Source organism: Ochotona curzoniae, unplaced genomic scaffold (assembly GCF_017591425.1).
Source record: "Ochotona curzoniae isolate NIBS_2020 unplaced genomic scaffold, NIBS_Ocur_1.0 scaffold_4506, whole genome shotgun sequence".
Lineage (NCBI taxonomy): Eukaryota > Metazoa > Chordata > Mammalia > Lagomorpha > Ochotonidae > Ochotona > Ochotona curzoniae.
This window is the reverse complement of record NW_024467119.1, coordinates 36561373-36585226: the sequence shown is the minus strand read 5'-3', so window position 1 is coordinate 36585226 and position 23854 is coordinate 36561373. Positions and strand designations below refer to the sequence as shown.

Below are 23854 nucleotides of genomic sequence, written 5' to 3'. Positions count from 1 at the left end.
TCATGGGATCTGTGATCTGACCATGGAGTGCATGTGACAAAACTGGGTCTCCACAGTTCCTGAGGCCTGTGCAGTGGATGGAATGCCTAGATGTGCAAGGAAGACATGACAATCAATATATTAAGGCCTGCAGAGGATGTCTATTACCATGGAGGGCAGAACAAATTGGACAGCTCTCCTGGTCAAGCTCTGACACCTGGTATCTTGGTGAGTATCTGGATTATGTCAGCAAATGGACCCTGGAAGAAGTTCCTCAACCTTGGCGCAGTAAAATCAATAACATCTCAGAACTATCAAAACACATATGCTTTACCTCAGAACATGCTTCAAATCATAGGCCCTGGCATGACATCAGATGGCCTTCCCCCATTGCTGGGTACTTATACAGCAGGGCTTCTGGGAGCAGCCCTTTCTCCCTTCCATCCTCACTTTCCACAGATACAGGAAGGAAAAAAGGAGATTAGAGACAGTTGTCTCATTCACTTTCCCCCGTTTTCAACCCTACCATATTGGGTTGTCCACATGTGTAGGCAACCATCTCAACTTTGTAAATATCATCAAAAATAAAATGTATTATTTAAAATACATACAATACCTTTTATTGTAAACTACTGTCATCAGGCTGTGTGAGAGCTCTAAAAAATGTATTTCCCTTTTGTAACTGAAAAGCTGTATCTTACTCCAACATCTTCCCATCCCCTCATTTCTCAGCCACTGGTAAACACTACTTTAGGTTAGTCTGAATTCAGTTCTTTTAAATTCTACATGTAAGTGAAAACAGTTGCTGTATGTCTTTCCCTGGGTTATTTCCCTATGATTAATCCAGGTTGTTACAGATGAGAGAATTTTCATCCTTTAAAAGTTTGCGTTGTAGTCCAAAGTGTATGTAAATCACATTTTCTTCCACTCTGGCATATTTACCTTGACTCCACAACTTGTCTATTGAAAGAAAATACAATGAACATGGATATGTAGATTACTCTTGGAAACATGGATGTCAAATCTTATTGATATCAACAAATGGGATTGCTGGATCGTATTTTACTTCTACTTTTAGCTTTTTGATGAATGTTAAACCACTTTCCATTGTGGCTGTACATATTCACATTCCCACAACAGTATAAAATGATTCCCTTTCCCCCCCATGTGCTAATTCTTAACTTTTAAAACATATTTATTTATTTATTTAAAAGGTAGGGTTTTTGAGAGAAAGAAAGTAAAAGAGAGAGAGTGAGAGAGACTTTCCATTTGCTTGTCCACTCCCCCCAATGATTGCAATGTCCAGGGTAGGGCCAGAGAGCGCGCAGGGCCAGACAGAAGGCACGTGCCAGCAGCTGCTTTTGGGTCTCCAAATGGACATAGGAACACAAGCTCTTGGTCCATCCTCGACTGCTTTCCCAAGCCCTCAAGCGTGAGCTAAACTAGGAGTGCTCGAGCCAGGACTCAATTTGGTACCGGTACAGAATAACAGCTCGTTGTCATTTAAATTTGAATTTCTTTAGTGATTCATGAGGTTGACCGGATTTTGATATATCTCTTGGCCATTTGTATATCCTCCTTTTTAGAAATGTCTATTTAGACATAATTCACATTTTAGAATTTGAGAGTTTTTAAAATTGCTTTAAGTTCTTTATATATTCTGGATAAAATCTTGTATTCTGGATTAAATCCTGTCAGACATATGTTTTCACATTTGTTGTCTGAGATTTTGAGGTCAAATTCCAAAAAAGGCACTATTGTGCTCGCTTCGGCAGCACATATACTAAAATTGGAATGATACAGAGAAGATTAGCATGGCCTCTGCGCAAGGATGACATGCAAATTCCTGAAGCGTTCCATGTTTTAAAAAAATGCATTATCGAGATGAATATCGTTTTTTTCTAATACTGCCTTTTAGTGTTTTTATCTTGTCCTATATGTTACGTTAAATACTTTAATACATTTTTACCTCATTTTATATGGTATTAAATAAGCAACAAATTGTGTTCTTTTGCGTGCGGATTTCCAACTTCCCAAATATGTTTTGGTGAAGAAAGTGTCTTTTTCTTACTGTGTGTTCTTGGCACCTGTGTTAAAAACCATCTGGCTATAAATACATTAGTTCTTTTTGTTCTCAAGAACATTCTGTTTTGTAAGTCAATTTGTCTCCATTCATGCAGGTATTGTGCTGTTTTAATTAATAAGTGTTAGAGTTTGAAATCAGATAATATGATACCTCTAGCTTTTTTATTTTTGATCAGGATTGCCTAGGTGAATAATTATGGTTGAAGATCCTTTTATGATGCTATATAGTGATCTGCTAATATTTGGCTAAGGATTTAGCTCTTTGCTTAAAAAGAACCTGATCTGATATCTTTTCAATACCTTCATTCTCAAGATCCTATTCAAATTCACCATTACTCTAATTATACTTATTACAATAGAACAGTTGGTTTGATTTCACCCCTTTTTGCTATCACCCTAAATCATTCTTTCTTAGAGTAGCTAGAGTTATCCTGCTTTCTCTTAAGTAAAGCCATGTTACTCTCCTACTAAAATGCTCACATGACTTAATAATTGTAGGTAAATTCCTTTGATAGTCAGATACCCATTACCTGGGCTTCATTCTAACTTACATTCTCAGCCAGCCTGACTTCTGTATTGTTCTTCGTACAGACTCCTTGTTTCGGTTTTGGCCATAGCCACTGCAGCTTGGATCACACTCTCCTCAGGTGAATGTAGCTTGCTTCCTCGGGCCCCTGTACACTTGCCTCCTTCCCAGAGAGTTCCTTGGCCACGCTTCCTGGATAGAACTCCAGGTTAAACTTACTTACTTTTACCTGTGTGCCACCTGGGATATCATATATTATTTGTCTCTGCTCTGAATATAACAATATAACACAGACTTCTGAACTATTGTCTTATATCAACTTACTTTGGACTCCAAATAGTAAAGTTAAAAATAAATTTTATAAATTTTTATGATGCGTATTAGAAACATCTGGAGTTTCATAATCATTCTATAAACTCACAGAAAATGCAACTAACTGTGTAAAAGAAACAATACATTTGAAACATTACATTTTAATTTTTAAAATATTTTATTTTATTATTTCTAATCTTCTTTGCATAGCTGAGAAGCATGTCTGGCCCTGTGGGCCATTGATTATGGTAGGGGCAGTTTAGATATGGAGGAAGGAGGGTGGAATAAATGTTTCCATTTCTTTTCTGCTATATCTGCAGAAGGTGGGGAGCAGTGAGGACTGCTCCTCACCATCAAATTATATCAGCAACAGAAAAAGGGGCAGTCATTTGATGTCATCTTAAAGACATTCTGAGCGTATTACTTCAGCGGTTTTGAGAGTTCTGAGACATTGTTGGTTTCATTGATCCAGGATTGAGAAAATCTTTCCAAGGTCTATTGTTTGACAGAGTCCATCTTAGTGCATCCGCACACCCATTTGCTGCAAAGCTTGGCCAGGAGAGTTATCCAACCTGTTATGCTTTCTGTTCTCTGACAAGGCACTTGATCTCTTCTGCTGGTCTAAATGAACTGGCTGTTATGTCCTCCATGTGCAGCTGAGCATGGTGTTCACTCTCACAGGCATCAGAAATTGACAAGGTCAGACCTCATATCCTGTGATTTTTCCCTATGACCTGAGTTTGAGGTCAGCAGTCTAGTTGGAGAGTCCCACAAGAAACCTCTCCTGGGGTAATGCCAGCCCTGACTCCTTGTGTAGCCAGTCTGTCACTGCATCACTCTGCACACATACAAGTGAATGCACTTGACTAGTCAGTTCTGTCCCCAGCCTCTTCTCCCATGCAAACCAAATGTTGTGGCCTACCTAACTCAGCCCACCACAAACCCAGCCATTATGCAAGCCAGCAAGAACTACAGCTTCATTGTGATGATCCCCACCTGGCCCACTTCCAGCCTGTTTTTGCTAGTCTCTGCTAAAGCCTAGTCCAGCCTGTCCCATGTCCCGTCTGACTCTCATACACGCCCATGAGTGCTGCAACTTAGCTTAGCTCAATTTACTCCTATACCAAGAGCACACATATGCTGATGGGTGTTGTTGCCTTGTCCAACCTTGTCTACCACCAGCCCTGGCTCTCTTGCTCACCAGCAGGAGTAGTAGCATGGCAGAAGAATGATCATAGTTCCCCAACCAGGGCTGCTCCCAGCCCCGGATGTTGTGAATTCCAAGGCATAACATGGTCCAATTTGACATTACTTACACCCAGTCTTGGTACTTACCAGTAGGTGCTGCAGAGAAGTTCAGCTGGGCCACACTTATTTTGGATCTTGTATGTGCCAGCAGATGTGATGCCCTAATCTGACCTGACCCTCACCTAATTCCAGCTCACATGTGGGCCAATGGATGTTGTAGCCCTGCCAACTCCTGATCCACCCCAGTCCCAGCTCTCACACTCATCACTGACAGCAATGACCTAACAGGGAAGTCTCTGGAGTTCTCCTACCAGTCCTGAGAATTGTGTATGCCTGTAGGTGCTGTGGTCCAGCCTGGCATGGCTTGCTTCAACTTGGCATTTACCAGCAGGTACACCAGGTTTATTCTGCTAACTGCAAGTTCCAGCTTATGCTGGCAGTTGCTAGAGCCTAATCCAGCCAGGCCAGCTGCCAATCTTGTCCCTCACATGACTGTCAGATTATGAGGCCCAACACGGTCCAGCCTGCAGCCTGTCCTGGCTGTTGTATCTGCTAGCAAGTGCTGCAGACTGGCTAAACCTGGTCTGTGTCCAGATAGAGTCCACATGTAGCCCAATGGGCACTATAGCCTGGCCTGAAGGTCCCCAGTCTTGACTGTTGTGCTCATCAGCAGGAACTATATAGCCTAACAGGGCAGTTCCCCAAGTACACCTGTCAGACCAGCTCCAAGCTTTTATTTATTTATCTAATTTTTTTCATGATAGAGTTCCACAGGCTCCAGGAGTTCCCTTCCTCCAATCAAATCTCTGCATCCCTACTAATTTCCTAATGTCATTGCAATAGTATAGTTCTGCACAATCAGTCATAAATCCATCACTGTACTATTTAAGTGTGTCCTGACATAGTAGGCATGGAAAATGGCAGGCAGTCAACATCCTATTGTCAAGATACGTTCAATAATTTCATTGGAAGTCCATATTTGACTTGGAAATAAAGATGCATACTGTATTGTATCTTCACATCTCAATATGATAGTTTCTACTACAAAATTTTTATACATCCCCTTAAATGAAAACACACAAAACAAAATCAACAAGGAAAAAAAATAGAAAATTGACATCATGAAGTTAAACATGCTACTGAATAACCAATGTGTTGTTGAAAAAAATGCAAAAGAAAATCAAAGACCTTCCTAAAGTAAATGATGCTATTGAGTGACCTGTAAGGGAGTAAATTAATAATAAAAAAAACCTTCTTTTTTAAATGAATGAAAAAACAAAAATATAAAAAATCCTAAGATATAGCAAAAACGGTATTGAAAGGGCTACCTATTTTTATTTTTCATGACGGTCACCTTATACCAGAGAGAACATATGATATTTGTCCTTTTTGGATTGACTTGTTTCACTGAGCATAATGGTCTCTAGTTGGGATCATTTAGTTGCAAATTGTGGAATTCCATTTTTTTTCATAGCTAAGTGGTATTCCATGAAATAAGCATCGTGTAGTTTGTTTATCTACTCTTGTATTGACAGGTATCTGGGTTGTTTCCATGTCTTTGCTATTGTAGATTTTGCTACCCCCAGGTATTGGATGCTTTTCTTCCAGCAGGGTAACACTTGCCCAGGTACAGGGTAAACACTGATTTGTTAAGAATTCAAGCAAATAGCTCCTACTAGGCAATAATGGTATGAATGTATTTCCACATTGTCTCACACTTTCACACTATTGTCTATGCATTGCACTCACAGGGTCCTCATTTCCTTTCATCATCCAACTAACCCATATGTAAACTTCTAAGGCCAGTGATGCTAGCATCTTTTCACTAGGCTGTTTCTTGAAATTTATACAAAGATCACCTCAAAATTTATCATCAATTGATGTCCAATCGGTCTGTGAAATTCTTGGATGGTTTTGACGTGAACTTTGTTATATTTCTTAGTTCTTCCAACTTTGTGGCTACCTACTTCCCAACAGATGTAATAGCTTTGTTTTCTATTTTCTCATATTTGTACAACTTTAAATTAATTTGTGCTAGAGTAGTGTTGTCAGAACTTGTAAGATTTGCTCAAGTGGAGGCTGCTGTTGTGGTATAGCTGATGAAGCTTCAGCCTGAGATGATAGCATCCCGTATGGGCATGGACATGATTTCTGATAATGACTTAGGAAAAGAGTAAAAAGTCTAAGTGTGTGGGCTTCTGTCACCTGCATGGGAGATCCAGAAGAATGTCCTGGTTCCTGACTCCTGGTGAGGTTGTTTGGGGAGTAGACTGTCTGATGGAGCGTTCAATCTCTCTCTCTTTAGCCTCTCCTCTCTAACTCCAACTAGTAAGTAAATAATAATTAAATCTCTTTTTGGAAGAAAATATTTAATTAAAGAACTCCCTAGAATTCCAAATGCAACTCTCCTTCTCTGGAAATTTTGTTTTGCAGACAATGCGAGGTTCCTATTCATGCCCACTCTGCATTTCCTATGGTAACCCGTGACTTATGGGTTCAGAGTGCCTGCCTTCAGGCCATTCTTTTGATCATGTAGTACAGACCAGAGGTACTGGAGACATTAATGCTCATGCTAATAACCCTCAGCAAATGATGAAGGAACACTGCAATTTTTATGCCCTGGGTTGGTTAACTATGAAATTTGTTTTGCGGGGTTCTAGTGTTGTGCAAGAATACTGAGGCCTGGCTGCCCACAAAAGTAATCTGCTTAACCACACTTGCCTTTTCTTCTCCCCTTGTTTTACTTCCATACTCTCAGATCGCTGCTTCCTTAGCTCCTCTCCCAGACACAAACCTTGCTCTCAAATGACGTTTTTTTTTTTTTTTTTTCAGGGAAACCTGAAAGATACTGACTCAGCAGGCTCAGATTAGGTCAAGACATCAATCTATGTGTGATATTAAGAAGCTTCTCAGATAATTATTATAAAATAAATTCATGGCAAGAAAAGCACTTACATCTTAAAATATCTATTTTCAACTTCTTGTAAGAGAGAGAGTGACAGACTGCGAGAGAAACCTCCCAACTCCTACTTCACTCCCCCAATGCACTGAACATTAATTTTTAAAAAATAGATGCAGCTTTATTTTCTCTGAAACTTCTATATGGTGGCCAGCTCAATCATAAGCTATTTTTCTTTCTAAATGGTTTGTTTTCTTTCTGTGTAGCCTTGCAAAGTTTCTATCCTTAAGACTGAATCATTTTTCACCATACTATTTCAAACTTTTTGCTGATCTTGCTGATTTCTTTAGCAATCTATAACTATCATACATTTTTAAAATATTTCAAGTTGTGTCTGATACACTTAAAAATGTTTGCAATATTAGATTCACAACATTTTGTAAGTGGTGACTCATTGCTAAGCAATCAGTATTGATGGGGTTATGTTCTCATCATTTTAATAAACTGTATGTTCCTTTATGCAGTAGCTGAAATTTAGTTATGCTGAATAAATTTTGTGATTATACAAAGTGAATATAGGTACAGTGAGAGATGTAAATTTTATCAAAATGATACACAAAATCTTCCTTTTCCCTCAAATGCTCCTCAGTAATGGATTCTGTGATATATTGCCAAACACCTCTTAAGGACTGAAAGACATTTTTTTTTTTACCAGATACTTGGAAGTTTGCAGCATTTATTCATTAGCTCTCTCAGAAATTGGTCTCAGATCGAGAGATTTGTTCCAACCTTGATCATATTCCTTTCCCAGGATCAAGATATCCTAAATGATTGATTAGCATGCGGGCTTAAAGGCTTCATCTCTACGTCACAAACTGGGTTGACATAAAGAGTTACTCCAGCAGCAGGGATCAGCCACCTGTTAGTTGGACTCTGTCACACCACACAGTTTTCGCTCCTTGCTGTATCTTGTTTACTTGTGTTTTTTCTGTCAGGTGTTGATTCCAAGAGAATCCCTTCGTAAATATTATGTCTATTGATGTTCTCAGAATCTGGCAGAAGAACCGAACCCAGTGAGTAGTTTTTAAAATGGTATGAAAAAGCAAATGCTGATGTAAGATTCTGGAACTGATCATCTTTCAGCTTGCTGGCATAGAGGACTCCAGCAAATACCCAAAAGTGTTGGCATAAATGAGGATATGCAATCCTTAACAACCTTCAGTAGTTAGTATGATGTGTCTGACAAAGGCATTACATGAATGTACTTCAAAGTGTTTATGGATAATAGAATTAAAAGATAATTTAGAAGCAAACGCTTGTATTTCTCACTCTGAAGTGGGTTGGAGTCCTGATTCTGGCACCTGATTCCAGTTTGCTGATAGTGGAGACCTTGGGGTGCAGTAAGTGATGGCTCTAGTTGCCTGATAGTTGTCACTCAGTGAGATTGAATTCCTGGCTCCTGGCTTTGGCCTGGCATAGCACCACCTGAGATAGGTACCAGATGAGTAAACTAAAATATGAGAAATCTTTATTCTCTCCCTCTTTGAGTCTCTCTCCCTTTGCCTCTCAAAAAATGATGCTGATGGTAATGATAATAATAGTAAAAAAAATAATACATGACTATGTTTTGGAGCACACAACTGAAATACATACATAGCATTTTTTTTTTTAAAGATTTATTTTTATTATTTTTTCATTGGAAAGGCAGATATACAGAGAGGAGAGACAGAGAGGAAGGTCTTCCGTCCGATGATTCACTCCCCAAGTGAGCGCAACGGGCCGATACTATGCCGATCCGAAGCCAGGAGCCTCTTCCGGGTCTCCCACGCGGGTGCAGGTTCCCAAAGCTTTGGGCTGTCCTCGACTGCCTTCCCAGGCCACAGGCAGGGAGCTGGAAGGGAAGCGGGGCTGCCGGGATTAGAACCGGCGCCCATATGGGATCCCGGGCGTGCAAGGCGAGGACCTTCAACCACTTGCGCCACCGCGCCGGGCCCCATACATAGCATTTTTATGACATGTATTTTCTATGAGCATTGAAGAAGAGTAGTAACGATATTTGAATAATGGTAATTACAGTCACAGCTTTGGCAAAAAAATGAAGACTGGAAGAATTGGCTGGAATTAAAACTAGACTGTAAATATTCTAGTTGTTCAAGCTTAGAAACATAAACATGTGCAGTCTAGGTGTAAGACCTAATGACACCACAGCAGAGCTCCAGATAAAGCTAATAACAAAGAGAAGGTATCAGAGCTTCAGGACATGACATTCGCGTTAAGGCATTCAGATACTGAATCTGATAATAGTTATAATAGCCAAATCTTACAATGTTTGTCATACACTCAATTGGAAAATCATGCTGTCCTTTTTATAAGGATTCCTATTTATTCTGGTTTGAAGAAAATACAAAGACCTGGACTTAGAAAAACAAAACAAAACATTACACATATTTTATGTGTTTCATACCTCCATTCTTGTACATGAAGACAATAATTAGGGTTAATGTAGTAATAGAAACTGTCTAGGGAAGTGTTGTGCCATTGTTGTTTGGAAAACAAGAACTGCACATTCTGGGATATTTGAAACCTGAGTGGCATGAGTCAGTGAGAACTGATACAGTACTTGGGGAAGTGGATTCTGACAATGCTGTAACTATGGAAGAAATGCACACTAAGTTGGATAAGTTATCAATATTATGTATTTTCATGAGACAAACAATTTGACAGCCTAACATAGATCTCAGCAATACAATACTAGCACGTGCTTCAAGCTAAAGAAAATCAGAGTAGCACAAAGTGAGGTAGGAATGCCAAGACAGTCCTAGCACATGGAGCAGATGGAATTTAAAACTCAGCAAAAAAATAAAAATGGTATGTTAGAGTGATTTTACAACGTAAGATATAAAATATCTCCACAGAGTATGTTGCTCAGAATCACTTAATGAGTTGATTTTTCATCACAATGTTAAGGAATGAGGTGATAATGGGGGGACCAAGTATTATTAAAAGCTCAGTCAGTTCTCTTTTTCTGCCAGGCCAAGGCTGATGGTGGTATACTCCATTATATTCCTTGAGTGCAATAAGGATGATGGAACTCTGAAACAGTAGGAGACAGGCAGGATGGTTTAGCCAACACAATCCAGGTGGATCATAATTACCATAATTAGTGAGAAGGTGAGGAGGGTAGTGGCTTGAGTTATGGAGATGGTTAATGGAACATGGCTCCCATAGGAACAAGACAGATGGTAGTCAATAAAGGTATGGCTCATCATGAATAAGTAAAAGCAGTCAAGAATGTTGATCTGGATGTTGAGGGAAGCTTTTCCAATTAAATATTACGATGCCCGCCCAATTTTCAAAAAAGAAACCCATTGCCTGTACCGTCATGTGCCACACCATTCAGAGGCTTCCAGCTAAATATGATTATTGGTCTAATCTTTTGAAAACATAGCTAGAGTGCAGGCATAGACAACACCTTGAGAGCATGCAGTGCCATCAATGTACGCTGAAGATGCTGTGTTTCCAGCTGGTAGAAAATTGCATCCAGAAATCAAAGCATGGGAGCAGGAATGGTTCTGCTTCCCCATCGTTTCATGTAACTTGTGAAATTTTTTCTCATTGTCAGCTCTGTTTCTGTGGATTTAAAAGTTCTTCTTTCCATTAAGACAGTACCTCTAACTAGGCACATGTCAGCCCAAAATTGTCCTTGAACTATAAGTTATAACTATTATTCGGGATCTAGGGTTCCTTGTTCCCAGGGACCAATACAAAGAAAACAGGAATTTGGGGATCCTGGAGGACCTGTTGCAAGAATATACAAAAATATTTGTAGCTGAAATGTACAAGAAACAACATGTGTTATTTTCTCTAATTGCCCCTATCCTCTAGGCACTCAGAGGTTTGAGTCTCCCAACTGCCCGCTGATTTCCTTCAACTAATAGGCATTTTTGGAAATGGTTCCCCTCTGAAAAGAACTGATTTGCCCAAGGTCACACTCCCTTCCATAGAAGAGTGTGTGCATTCAGTGGGCAGTCATCATGAAATTACAGTGTCAATCTCCTTAGTACAGTTTTGAAGATCAACCCAACTTCACATTTTCTTTGGAGTGGCAGACACAGAGCTCCATCTCCCCCTTTGTTGGTTCCACTTCCTTCTGCTTCTGTCCTAGATGTTGATCCTGAAAGCATTCTGTAATGTACTTTTTGCTTGTAGTTTTGTATCTGTGCTTCAGTCTTCCTTTCTGGGAAACTCAACACCTTGAATTCTCTCACCTTTTTAACTAATTTTTAATTCCACGTCTTTGCTCAGGATAACTGGCTTCATTTTTTTTTCTTCTGTGCCAATGATATTAATACGTCTATTTACAAGACATGAAATCTCACTTAATATTGAACTTTCCATGTCCTGATTATCTTCAAGATAATCTTCCTTTCCACTTCATATGAAAAGTTTATATTTTCACAGAAATGTATTTTCTGCTAAATAAGACAAACTTTCTTTAAAATTTGACATGATGCTTTAAACATTTCCTTAATCCATTATTGCTCATGTGTACAAGTAGGCCACACTATACATATTTATTTGTTATAGATCATCTAAGCCAAGGTGGGAAATCGGGCCCATGGAGCACATAAAACCCACAAAATCATTTGGTCAGTGTGTCTATAGCAGGTTAATTTTAGGGTGATCATTTTGTAAGGTTTGTGAGTGTGTCATAAATATCCAAATGAGCCTCACATATCTGGATGCATACTATACCCATCCTTACTTCTCTGTCTCCTGCCCTGTAGCTCAATCCATTACAACCTGACCTCTCCAAACTTCCCTACCTACCACTCCATCTCTAGATCAATTAAGGAATCAATTGTGCCAGAAAGAAGCTTCATTTTTTTTGCATGGTTTCTGAATAAAAAAATGAGTAACTAGATGAAATCTCTTGGTAAAGGATATGGGTGCTGATAAAAAGGGTAAAATAGGAGAAAACCAGGGCTCCTTCAGACTTGTGATTATGTAACTTGTTAGGTGTATGTGTGCTCATTTTCCATTCTGGTCCATTTGGCAAACAAGGATGGTTGCCCTGCTCTAAACTTTAGCCAGAATCTGAAGGGCCTACATTTTGACAGTTCCTATCAATTTTTTTATCCTAGACACAAATCTTGCTTGACTTCTGGTCTACATCAAAAGAAGCTTTACTGAATGAACTCATTGCCTGACTCAGAATACTCTTCCATCATATTGCAATTAACTTACTGTTAAATCTTCCTCTTTTATATCCTGAAATGCAGATCATGATATTGGTATGCATTGTGTGAGCATATGCTCATTGACACAGAGCCTCAAATTCAGGTTTGTTATCTTGTGCTTTTTCTTCCTGTTTATATGTATGTGGTAGAGAAAATTTCTGCATCAAGTGTTACTCCCTTGGTTAACTCCGGATGCCACTACATTGACTTTGAGTAGCGTTGGCATGCTCTGGTATATTACATTAACAGATCTGCTATATAATATACCCTAGGTGTGGTAAGTTGTGCTATCAAAGACCTACTTACAGAAACAAGAGCCTGGAAACCCAAGTTTAAGGTTTTGGCAGATGGGATTTCATCTGAGACCTCTATTCTTGGTTTGCAGATGGCAGTCTTTCACTATGTCCTCCAAAGGCTTGCCTTCTCTGTGTGTGCTTCCCTACTGTCTCTTCTATGTCTGCTCTCCTTGGCTTAAAAGTTTGCCACTCAGCTTGGGTCAGGGCCCAGGCCAATGGCTTTCTTTGAATTTAATTACCTTTTGGAAATTCCCTATCTCCATATTCAGGCACCATCAGAGATACTGGGTATTGAGGTAATAGCACACACATTCTAGAGACCCAATTCAGGGGTAATGTGTAATAGTCATACTGCCCTGTGCTGGTAGGGAATTAGCAATTCTTGCATTCAAGGCATACCATTGATCAGCAATTAATCTCTTCCAGAGCAGCTCATCGCTACTGAAAAACAATCTAAACAGCTGTGCCATGTACTATGGGAGTACTGCTGTTATTAATCTACTTTAGCTTTCACGTAAATAAGGTTGATTTGTAGCCTTGACTTTGATTTGTCACATACAAGCTGGTAACAATTCAAGAATACAGAACTTTTACTTTCTTCGGACTGTAAATATTTCTGTACATTCTAAGGAAAAATATAGCATTTAATCAGATAAATATCCATCTCAAAGGTAGTAATTTTCCACTTCAAAATATCTACATTAATTCTTGATATTTTCTATACAGAACATTGCACTTTCCTCAAGAGGGTAAAAGTTTTATGGTTTACATAATCAAAATATTTATAAGAGATGTATATCAATATAATAAGGGCTTGTCAGACCATAGAAGCCTTGAAGATTGTGAAATACTTACTTTTATATTATGTATCATTTATTCTTTAATTATTGGATATTTGACTCAATTTCAGTCCTCTAGGACTCAGATGCACAAACATAGGTATGGCTATTAGAATACAAAGCCACACTAGGATCTACAAAACATGTTTCTTTGCCCCGTTGCTAAGTGAAGTTTCAGGATTTGTGATTTGTGTTATTTATTGCTGCTCAGACACTCAGTATTCCTGATGGGAAATTTCACATGATAGATTTATCAGGAAATTAAAATGCCCAGGAGTGGATATCAAAGAACCATCTAAAGGATCTCTATTATTGACATTGGGTAAGAGACAACTCACAATGATACATAATTTTAATTGGACTGTGCTATGACAGGCTGACCATTTGCTAATGGATACCCTAAGAAAACAATAACATGATGGGGTATAAAATTTCCTTTGTGTCTTCCTTGGTGGCTTAAAACTGAAGTGACAGTTTCTAATCTGTGTAAAATGCCCATTGTCCTGGTCTTTCATTTTTTAAAACTTCCTTGACAAAGAAGTAATAAATGAAGTGTCTATCTAGCCAGCGTGACATTGTCTAATGAGGAACCTGTACACTAGATTTCATGTGGGCAATGCATAAGTCTCTAGATTGTGTCCAATCAAAGCGTGCTCTCTTATCTTACTTTGATATATTTCAAGTGGAGGAAAAACATTAAAGCTTCTCCCTCAAACTTATTGTTTCAGTACCAAAGAGGAAGGATGGGTTGTGGTTTAAGTGAAACCCTGGGTTTGCCTTAACAGCAACCAGCCAGATGAGCCTCCATTGTGATGAATGCCATTGTTAGCATATTTTATAGTTCCTGGAGAACACAGGTGGTTCCCCATGTTTTAGTTCCCTTTGGTTTGGCTATTAAGACTGTAACTCTGATAGGACTTAAGAAGCAAGTATGCAAAATTCTAACCAAGTGTTTTCTGGTAGGATCTATTTTCTTTTTAAACAGAGAAAGACTTGATTATATTGGTTACTCATGCTCCATGTTCTATAAGACTTCTACAGTGAGTTCATCAGAAATAAACAGTAAAATTAGTTTTTTTTCCAACTATAAAATCTTTTTATATCCATGAAAGAAATGATGCTGGTAATCAAAATCTGAATTCACTTTTATTAAATATTGTGTGGGCAAAAGCCAGGAAAGTGTTTATTATCCTTTACCTGGAGATCTGAGAGTTCATCTATATAAACCTGAAGTGTTTATAATTATGGGTTTGATTATATCATGTCATACATTTTTCTTTTCATCTGAACCTGTTATTCTTGAACACCTGTACTGAGGTCAAAATCATGTCATGACTTTGAGATGCAAAATGGATATGTGACAGCATTTTCAAATGAAAGTACTAAAAGCTTTTTGGGGAAGTAACAAACGAACCTATGGAACCTATGGTGCTAGGATGAAATGAAATGTTTTTAAAACCCAAAGCAAATTGCACAGAAAATGTTAAAACTTCAGAAAAGAGAGGTATCAATCCAAGTGAGAGTTGAATGATAATTAAGGAAGGAGTCACCCACACATGGGAAACTATACCTATGGCCTCAGAAATCAGGAAACAAACTAGCAGAAATGTGAAAGCTTTGTAGCAGAAACGATTCTAAAACACATACAAAAAAGGTGGTTCGGTCTGAATAGTTTGGAATACTAATTAGATAAAGTAAATACATCTGGTAATAGACATGATAAGACATAGTAGTCACTCAACGCAAAGGAAAATCTTTTCTTTACATATTTACTTAATTATTTGAAAGAAAACTTATAGAAAGGAAAAGATGGAGAGTCTTTCATCCATTGGTTTACTCCCCAGATGGCTGCAGTAAGCAGATTTCAGCCAATTCAAAGCCAGGAGCCACGATCTTCTTTTGGGTCTCCCATACACACGCATTTATCTAAACAATTACGCCATCTTCTTCTGCTTTCCCAGGCCATTGACAGGACACTGGAGCAGAAGTGGAGCACCTGGGTCTTGAATCGGCACCAATATGAATGCCAGTGTTGCATATAATGGTTTTAGCCACAATGCTGCAGTTCATTCCCTGCGAAGGTAAATCTTATTTTGAGTCATGTTCATCACATATCTATAGACATATTAAAATTTAGCAAAGCTGTGACAATACATATATAAAATTGACAAATCCATGCCGAATTTTAAAGAATCCTGGTGAAAGCCTGGTCAAACATGTAACATCTTGATGTGAATATAACATTACATAAAAAGATTATATGATGTCATGCAGAAGGTACACTGATTCTCCGGTCTTTCCCTCTGATATCTAGACCTCAAACATGATGGAGAGAAGTCCCCTTTTATTTTTTTCAGATCATTTAGATTGAGTAAAACAGTCAAAGTGGAAATATATGACATTAACTGTGCAGATGTATTTACTTAGTGGTAAAGAATACATGTTCTTCAAAAATTTTCACATTTTCATATAATGGACAAATGCATCTGAACATATTAAAGGTCTCCAGAGATTTAAAAAAAATAGAGGTGTCACTTACAGTAAAAGATTTAGCTAAGAGATGCGGACAGTATGGGGAAGTGCCAGTCTTTCTGTGACACTTTGTAAAGTACCCCAGTAGCAAAGATGATTCTTAGAATTTAAACCAAAGAATACAATTTATGATATGCATTAAAACTAAAGGGATTAAGCAAAGGAAATTACATGGATGAAGATACACAGCAGATGTTTCAGTATTACTGGAACTTGGAATAAAAACAAGAAGGTATGGGTGATAGGTATTAAGGGACCCAATCAGTTCATAACAGCTGCATTCTGTAGGCCATGGAGGGCCACTAAAAATGACCAGGTGGAATTGTTAGATCATTCTGAATGCAGCGAAGAAAATAAATGAAATCCACAAGTTAGCAACTCAGAATCCAAGTGTAAGATAATGTAAGAAGAAGAAAGTGTGCATGTAAGAGAAAATTAGGAAATAAAGGTTAATAATAATGAAGATGATGATAGTCATAACAGGATTTCATGGCCTTTACTGTCTTTTTGTAAAACATGCTTTATATTGGATATGTTCATTTCACACAAATCCTATGAGGTAGGGACTTTTAATTCTCTTAAAACTTTACTTCTACTGTGCCTAGCTTAGTGATTGAAGTCAGCTTTTACCCAGTAGCTTGGGTCAAAAGTCATCACCGTGGGTTAATTGCTCCTTCGACTTTGTGTCCAAATCAATAGCCAAGGCCATGGTTTCTCTTCAATGCATCCATAACAATAGAACCTGTCCAGGCTACCGCCATTTATCTTCGGGGATATTTGAAATTGCCTCCTTACTGTTTTCCCTATTCTGCTCTAAGTTTCCTTACAGCCTACTCATACTCCAGTAGCTGGGACTGACGTTCCTCATGCTTCAATTTGCACTCACTAGGCTTAAATGGAAGTCTTTCTGAAGATTCACAAGATTCTTCCTAAATTGATGCGGGCTACTTTTCTATCCCATTGCTACCAACTTTCTCCACTGTTCCTGTTCTTCTTTTCACTCTTTTGAACTGTATAGGCATATTTCTAACTCAAGGATTATTTTTTAAAGATTTATTTGTTTTTATTGGAAAGGGAGATTTACAGAGAGAAGGAGAGATAGAAGAGGAAGATCTTGCATCCACTGGTTGCCACAACGACCCGAGCTGATCTGAAGTCAGGAGCCATAAGCTTCTTCTCGGTCTTCCTGTGGGTGCAGAGACGCAAGACATTGAGCCATCCTCTATTGCTTTCCTAGACTACAAATAGGGAGCTGGAATGGAAGTGGAGCAGTGGGGATACGAACTGGTGCCTGTATGGGATCCCTGTGGATTCAAGGTGGGGACTTTAGCCACTAGGCTACTGTGCAGGCCCCTAAAGGATTCTGTATTTGCTCTTCACTCTGCATTTTCTGTTTTCAGTATTTCCTTCCATGAACAGTTTCAGATGTTCAACTGTTGTCTTCAAAAAGTTACTTTCCCTAGCCATTCCATCTAAAATAGTCCATTTTCCTTGTTCCACTATCATATCTGTCCTCAAGTCAATGTTATCTTTCTCCATTTCAAATATTTCTACATGATAAATGTTATTGATTCTTCTGCTGTCTTTCTTTGGCAATGTGAGTAGAGAGAACACGGGAGTAATTGGGTTTCTAGGATTGTGGGGAATACCCCTGGTAATTAGGTTTGTATTTGCTGAATCAGTGTGTAAGTGAAAGAATGAATGAATGCATCCCCATTTTGTACATGAAGGAACAAAGGTACAGACAAGTAATTATCATCTATTCATATAGCTAACGTATGTTAAGAGATGGCTACAAATGTGAGCAACATCACTGTATAGCTGCCGTATATAATACAGTGACTTTATATACCTAGTAGCACTTAGTGGGCATTCTGTGTACAAGAAAAATAAATTCTCTCTCTTCTCCCATTTATACATTTTCCATTAGAACTTTATAAGTAAACACGATTTTTAGAAAAATAACATTCAAATTGCAAAAGTACAAAAAAAGATATAGTCAGTTACTGTGGTTGATTTTGAAAAGCATATAATTTAATTGGAATTGACGCATGGGTTGGGATAGGCATTTGCTTAGCAATTAAAACACCTACCTGGGTTCAAGTCCCATCTCTGCTCCTGACTCCAACTTCATGCTGATGTATAACCTTGCGGCAGAATTCAGTGGTGCAAGAAATTGATTCTGGGCTCAGCAGCTAAATCCTTACTTTATAAGCATTGGGATTCCATATGGGCATGAGCTTGTGTCCTGGCTGCTCCACTTCCCATCCAGCAACCTTCTGTGACCTGGAAAAGCAGTAGACTATGGACCAAAGCCTTGGAACCCTGTACCTGCATGGGAAATCCAGAAGCCCCTGGCTCCTGGTTTTAGATCAGCTCACTCTGGATGTGGCCATTGTGGCCACTTGGGGAGTGAACCAGCAGATGGAAGACCTTTCTCTTTGTCTCTCCTTCACTTTGTAAATCCGTCTTTCAAAATAAAAATAAACAAATCTTTTTAAAAAGAGAATTTGATTCCATGTGAGAGACATGACATGAAACAACTTTGGGTCCAGCCCTAAGATTTTCAGGAATTTAGGGGGAGAACGAACAGAGGAGGTATTTCTTTATGTTTGCCTTTCAGCTTTTCAAATTAACATTAAAAAAATTAAACAACACAGTAGCACAGGCATGGTAATTGGGCCTCATTCCATCTATGTATAAAAAGGATAGACACACTTTCTTAAATTTTATGAAAATCTAATGAGATAAGTTTTGCACGATAACATACAGAGTATTATTCAAATGACAGTTTTATTTATCATTATAATGAGGTCATTATCCTTGCTAGAGTACATACAATGACTATTAATTAGAGCATGTCATAGCTTCTCTTTTTTCTATGGTGCCACATATTCTATTATTGTAGAGGTGGGTTAGATGTCTGAGTTCCCCTTGATTAGACTCTCCTGGCTCTTACAGACACAACCACTTTCCCAAGGAACCCCTTATGCACTAGGGAAATTTGGCTCAATATGTGCTAAGTAGATGCTGTAACTGACCTTCTGTCTCCCATTGCATTGCTGCAGTCCTTGTACCAGAAGATGCTAACAGTAAGAGCCACAAAGAAGTTCAGAGACCAACCCTTTATTGAATTCACTGCAAATTGTTGTGACTGATAATTTAAACCAGCTGAACATGAGCCTCGTATGTGTTCAAAAGACATGAAAAACAACTATCTAGAATTGTCAGTGTTTATTCAAATCAGAGGTTTTTAAAGACTTCATGATAAGTAAAGGGGATAGTTTAGAACACTAAGCCAGGACAGTTACTGAGAACATGTTTTCTGTCCTGCCTGGTAGGACATCTTACTCTTAATGGCTGCCAGCCTTCTTGTCAGACCAATTACTTTAAAACAATTGTTTCATTTGGAATAGATGCCACAGCCCAAGTGATTGCCCCTCGTCAGTGACACATTCAATTTAAACAGCCCTGAATAGGAGTTCTGGAGGGCCGACTGTGCCTTGTCCAATCTTATCAGTCAACGAAGAACAACCTCAGAGACTTCAGAGCTGACTGGTTCCACTGTCAGGTGCTTTGAACAGGTTGCACCTTCCCAGGGTTCCTCCGAGTCTCTCATCCCTGTGCCTTTTACAGCCAGTAACAGGCGCCATCCCAGCAGTGCCTGGGCCCGCCATGCCAAGAAAGCTTATGGCAGTAAATAAGATGGCAGCTGTGACAGCCCTGACAGCTGGCTAGAGCTCAGGGTGGCAGGCTGACCGGGACTGTGAGCAGTTGGAGTGGCAGTGAGCTATGACCACCATAACTGGTTGGCAGATGTCACTTTCCACACTACTAGTTCCAACACGGGGTGACAGCATACACTCACACCAAAACGCAGGAGAGCAGAACTTTAAACAAACTCTGGATGTCTCACAGCTTCCATACCTTGCATTGGGTTCCAAAAAATTAAATCATTAACAAGAAAATAAAAATCCTTTGCCCTTTCAGTGCTTGAACAATTGGAGAGATTCTTCTGAAATCGAAAAGAAAACTGACCCTTTCATTTTATATGGAAGGTGGAATCTGTGAGAGAGAAACTATGTTTATAAATCAGTTTCACAAGTGGCTGACTGTTTATGAAAAGCTGGTGTGACTTCATTTTTATGAGTATATATCTCAGAATTCCTGTGTTTAGAAATTGTATGTGTTTCCTTGTTTTTCTTTCCTAGACCAGTTCCTCACACCTCTGGCTCTGAATGGTTGTTCTTGTTTTCTGAAGGGGAACTGATAAGAAGGCTACTTAGCAAAATTAGATAGATGTTTTAAAATATGCTCTATCAAAGCTGGGGATGCTGAAAGAAGCTGTCCTATGAACTAGATGGGGAGGAATGGGTGCCTGTGGCTCACCCGGTCTGTGCAGGACAGACCCCTGCTACTTTGTCCCAGGGTCAACCAAGGTGAACAGGCAATCTCCAAGTCTGGAAATGTGTTTAACATTGAAAACTGCCAGAGTAAAGTCAGTAGCTGACAGTGTTAGAGCGGAAGCTCATCACGGAAACAAGTCACCACAAGGATCCTGGATAAACTGATGGCGCTGCTCTCGCCGACCCCACCCCTATTCTGTGATGGATTTGAGATCAGTTCACTTAAAACCAATTCTCCTAATGTTCAGGCCCCCTGAAACTCCATTAGTGTAATAATCATAATAGTAAAAAGCAAATCTGTCATTGATGCAACATTTCATATCTAGCAGGATGTCCCCCTTAGGTTTAAGATATGATGCTTCAGTCTTTCAAAACTTTATTTTACAGCACTTTAAACATTTAAAACTAATTGAACAAAATGCCTTGGAAACCCTTGAAAACAGGTAAAATAGTTATGATGAAGATATACAAAAATGCTTCTGAAGCCACAACTATTTCAGTACAGTTGAAAAGTTCAATATTTGATAAATGAAAATTTTACATGATTGTGTCATTAGGCAAATTGATCATTATGTCAATTGATTTTAAGTGGATTAGCTTTAGTCAATTTGACCTTCTCACCTTAAAGGTGTCCCTGTACTCTGAAATCCTAGGATTCTTTACATGAACAGCAGTCAATGACCAAAATAGTGTTTGTAAAGAAGACTAACAGCTTTTGCATGAGGGCAACATTTTTTTTTCATGTAAATAATGATTTAAAATAATGGCAAAAGTAATTTAGTGTGCCAGGTGAATATTTTTAAACTTAAACATATTTATTCAGTAAATACTTATTTAATATCTACCATATTCCATGTGCTGTTCTGAATTAATTTATATAATCCTCACACTGGCCCTGTGGGTAATGCCAAAATCTGACTCCGGGTAGAGTTGGGAACTGAAGCAAAGAGAAGTTAAGTAATTGCCTAATTAAGTGGTCGAGGTGGGTTTTGAACCCAGGCAGCTTGGGTCAGTGCTTTACTGCCTCAGCAGATAGGCTCTGTTGATAAGTCATTAACTATGTACCTCGAGGTGATTTTTCAAGCTGGTCAAAGCACAAAAGCAGATTGTAGGAATGTAGTCACATCTTTGTATGATTAAAAGGTAGATATAAGGGCTATGCTTTCTCAGCGGTAGTATTATAGAAGATTAGAAATTGTTGCTTGAGAATGGTTCGCACTTTCTCTGAATCCGTCTAACAATGTCCAGATGTTAAGCGAAGATAAAAGAGATTATGCATTAAGAAGGGAAAGCAATGAGCAAGAGATTACAGACAAATCCTATTAAAGGAGGAATGATACCACCTGCTGATAGTGTTCATTTTTGCATTTATTCTCTTGTCTGGTAGTTTATGGAGGGCAAAACTCTTTTCCCAACCCTCTGTCTTGCTTCTCCTATAATATATTGATATTGAAGATGAATATTTGGATGTTATTTGAAGAACGACTTCTTTTCTGGTGCTGTAAGATGCCATCAGCAGGAATGGTAACAGGGAGGGATCAGGATGAAACGGAGTGTCTAGAATTGTCAGAAATCTGCTCCCTTGAAGCAATAACATTTTGAAGCTAAACACCAGACACAATTCTGGACACTGGAAGCTGCTTAATTCTAGTACTACTATTCAAATGCTACATTTTAATTAATGATAATGTCTCTTCAAGCAAATTTCTCCTGTGATTTCTTTAAAAAAAAAAGATTAATTTTTGTTAAAAGGGCAGATTCACAGAGAGAAAGAGAGACGAGAGAGAGAAAGATCTTCCATTCACTGGTTCACGACCCAAATGATCACAGTGGCCAGAGATAAGCTGATCTGAAGTCAAGAGCCAGGTGGTTTTTCTGGGTCTCCCACATGGCTGCAAGAGTCCAATGACTTGGATCATTCTCTCCTGCTTTCCTAGGCCGTTAGAGGGAGCTCCATCAGAAGTGGAGCTGCTGGGACTTGAACCAGTGCCCTTGCAGGTGACGGAGTAGCTTTTTGAGCCACAGCACCAGCCTGTCTTCTGTAACTTTAGTAGCAAATAAAAGCAATCATTGAAAATTTAGGAAACAATAAAAAGAAGAGAAAAAAAGAAACAAAGCCCCAGATCTGAATTTCTAAGTGTTATTTAATTCAGACTTAATTTGCAAGATCAAGAAAAAGACAAGAAGAATGGAATCCTTGGGACGTTTCAGGAAATATTTGTAAAGATAAAACTTACTTGTATTGCACCTGACCTACTAGGTCCAGTCTTTCTACAGAAGCACAATATCTCCCTGAGCTCAGCTGGTGATTGGTTGATGCCCTGAAGCATGATAATGTTGTTAACCTTGAATGATCTTAATGAAATGAGTTTGGTGGTCTCAGCCTATATATTTTTATGTGTTATGGTGCATGCCTTGGAACATACCTTGATGGGCTGTCTGAGGACTAGCACAGCATGTATCTGAGATTTCAGCACTGCCCATAATCTCCACAGCATAACTCTTGTTTTTCCCACATGATGCATCTCTAGAAATTCAGCCCAGAAGGGAAAAATGATTTCTTAATGACAGTCTCTGCATTATTGATGGGGCAAGAGGATGGCAGAGATAACCCCCAGTGTCTTGTTTGCCAGTTGATTAACCAGAGTGAGTGCATTCCCTGGGGAAAATAGACTTTGCAGAAAACAAGTTATCTAGTCAGTCTCAAATAATAATATTGCAAAACTTAAGGTGCCATCTCCACTTCTATTCCACACAGCCTTAGTGCAGTCTGATTCTTAAAATGAAGCAGTAAATAAAAGCATGCACTCTTCCCTAACCCTTGTTCCATCCCTCTCTGCTCAACTATGTTAACATCATCTAAAATTGAAAAAAAAGCAATGAAAAAAATTGAGATACACAAATACTGATTGGAATCTATTAAGAATTTAGGTTGGGATGGCAGAATTCTATTATGTGTATTTTGCAGTGATTGTGACAGATCTCTTAAGTGATAATTCTGAATTTTAAGGCAGGAAACCTTTACATGTGTTGTGAGGGACAGGAGGTTGCTATGCCTACTACATTGGATTCCAATGAAATATTTAGAAGAGAAACAGTTACTTGGGTCCATTATTGTGTACAGCCTTAGAATTTGAGGATTTATCTAGTGGAATTCTAATGTGGCATCATCACTCTTTCATGAAAACAGGGAAGATCCATTGTTGCTGCCCAGTCTACTGTGTCAACTTTGGAATAAGTTTGTCAATGTCAGCAGCTTACTCTCGTTCCTGGAGGGAAAGATGTTTAACTTCTATTGCATCCCCTGCATCACGACATAAACTGGCTCTGTTATGTTACATGGAACTTGAATGTGGTGTAAAATTCTGAAGCAAAACTTCTTCACAGTTGAAAACTTTGTCCTAGTTCTTTGAACATGAGTGTCAGACTGACAAATAGGTTGCACTGCTTATATTTAGCTTTCTTTGAATGGAATTCAAGATTTTCCCCCTC

General features: G+C 38.7%; 1 non-coding gene across 1 annotated transcript; it reads left to right on the top strand.

Moving 5' to 3' along the window:
• The first annotated feature begins 1738 nt into the window (after window positions 1-1738).
• On the top strand, window positions 1739-1845 carry LOC121147664. The gene has a single exon (XR_005882464.1). It is a non-coding gene; the product is annotated as a U6 spliceosomal RNA (small nuclear RNA).
• The last annotated feature ends 22009 nt before the right edge of the window (window positions 1846-23854 follow it).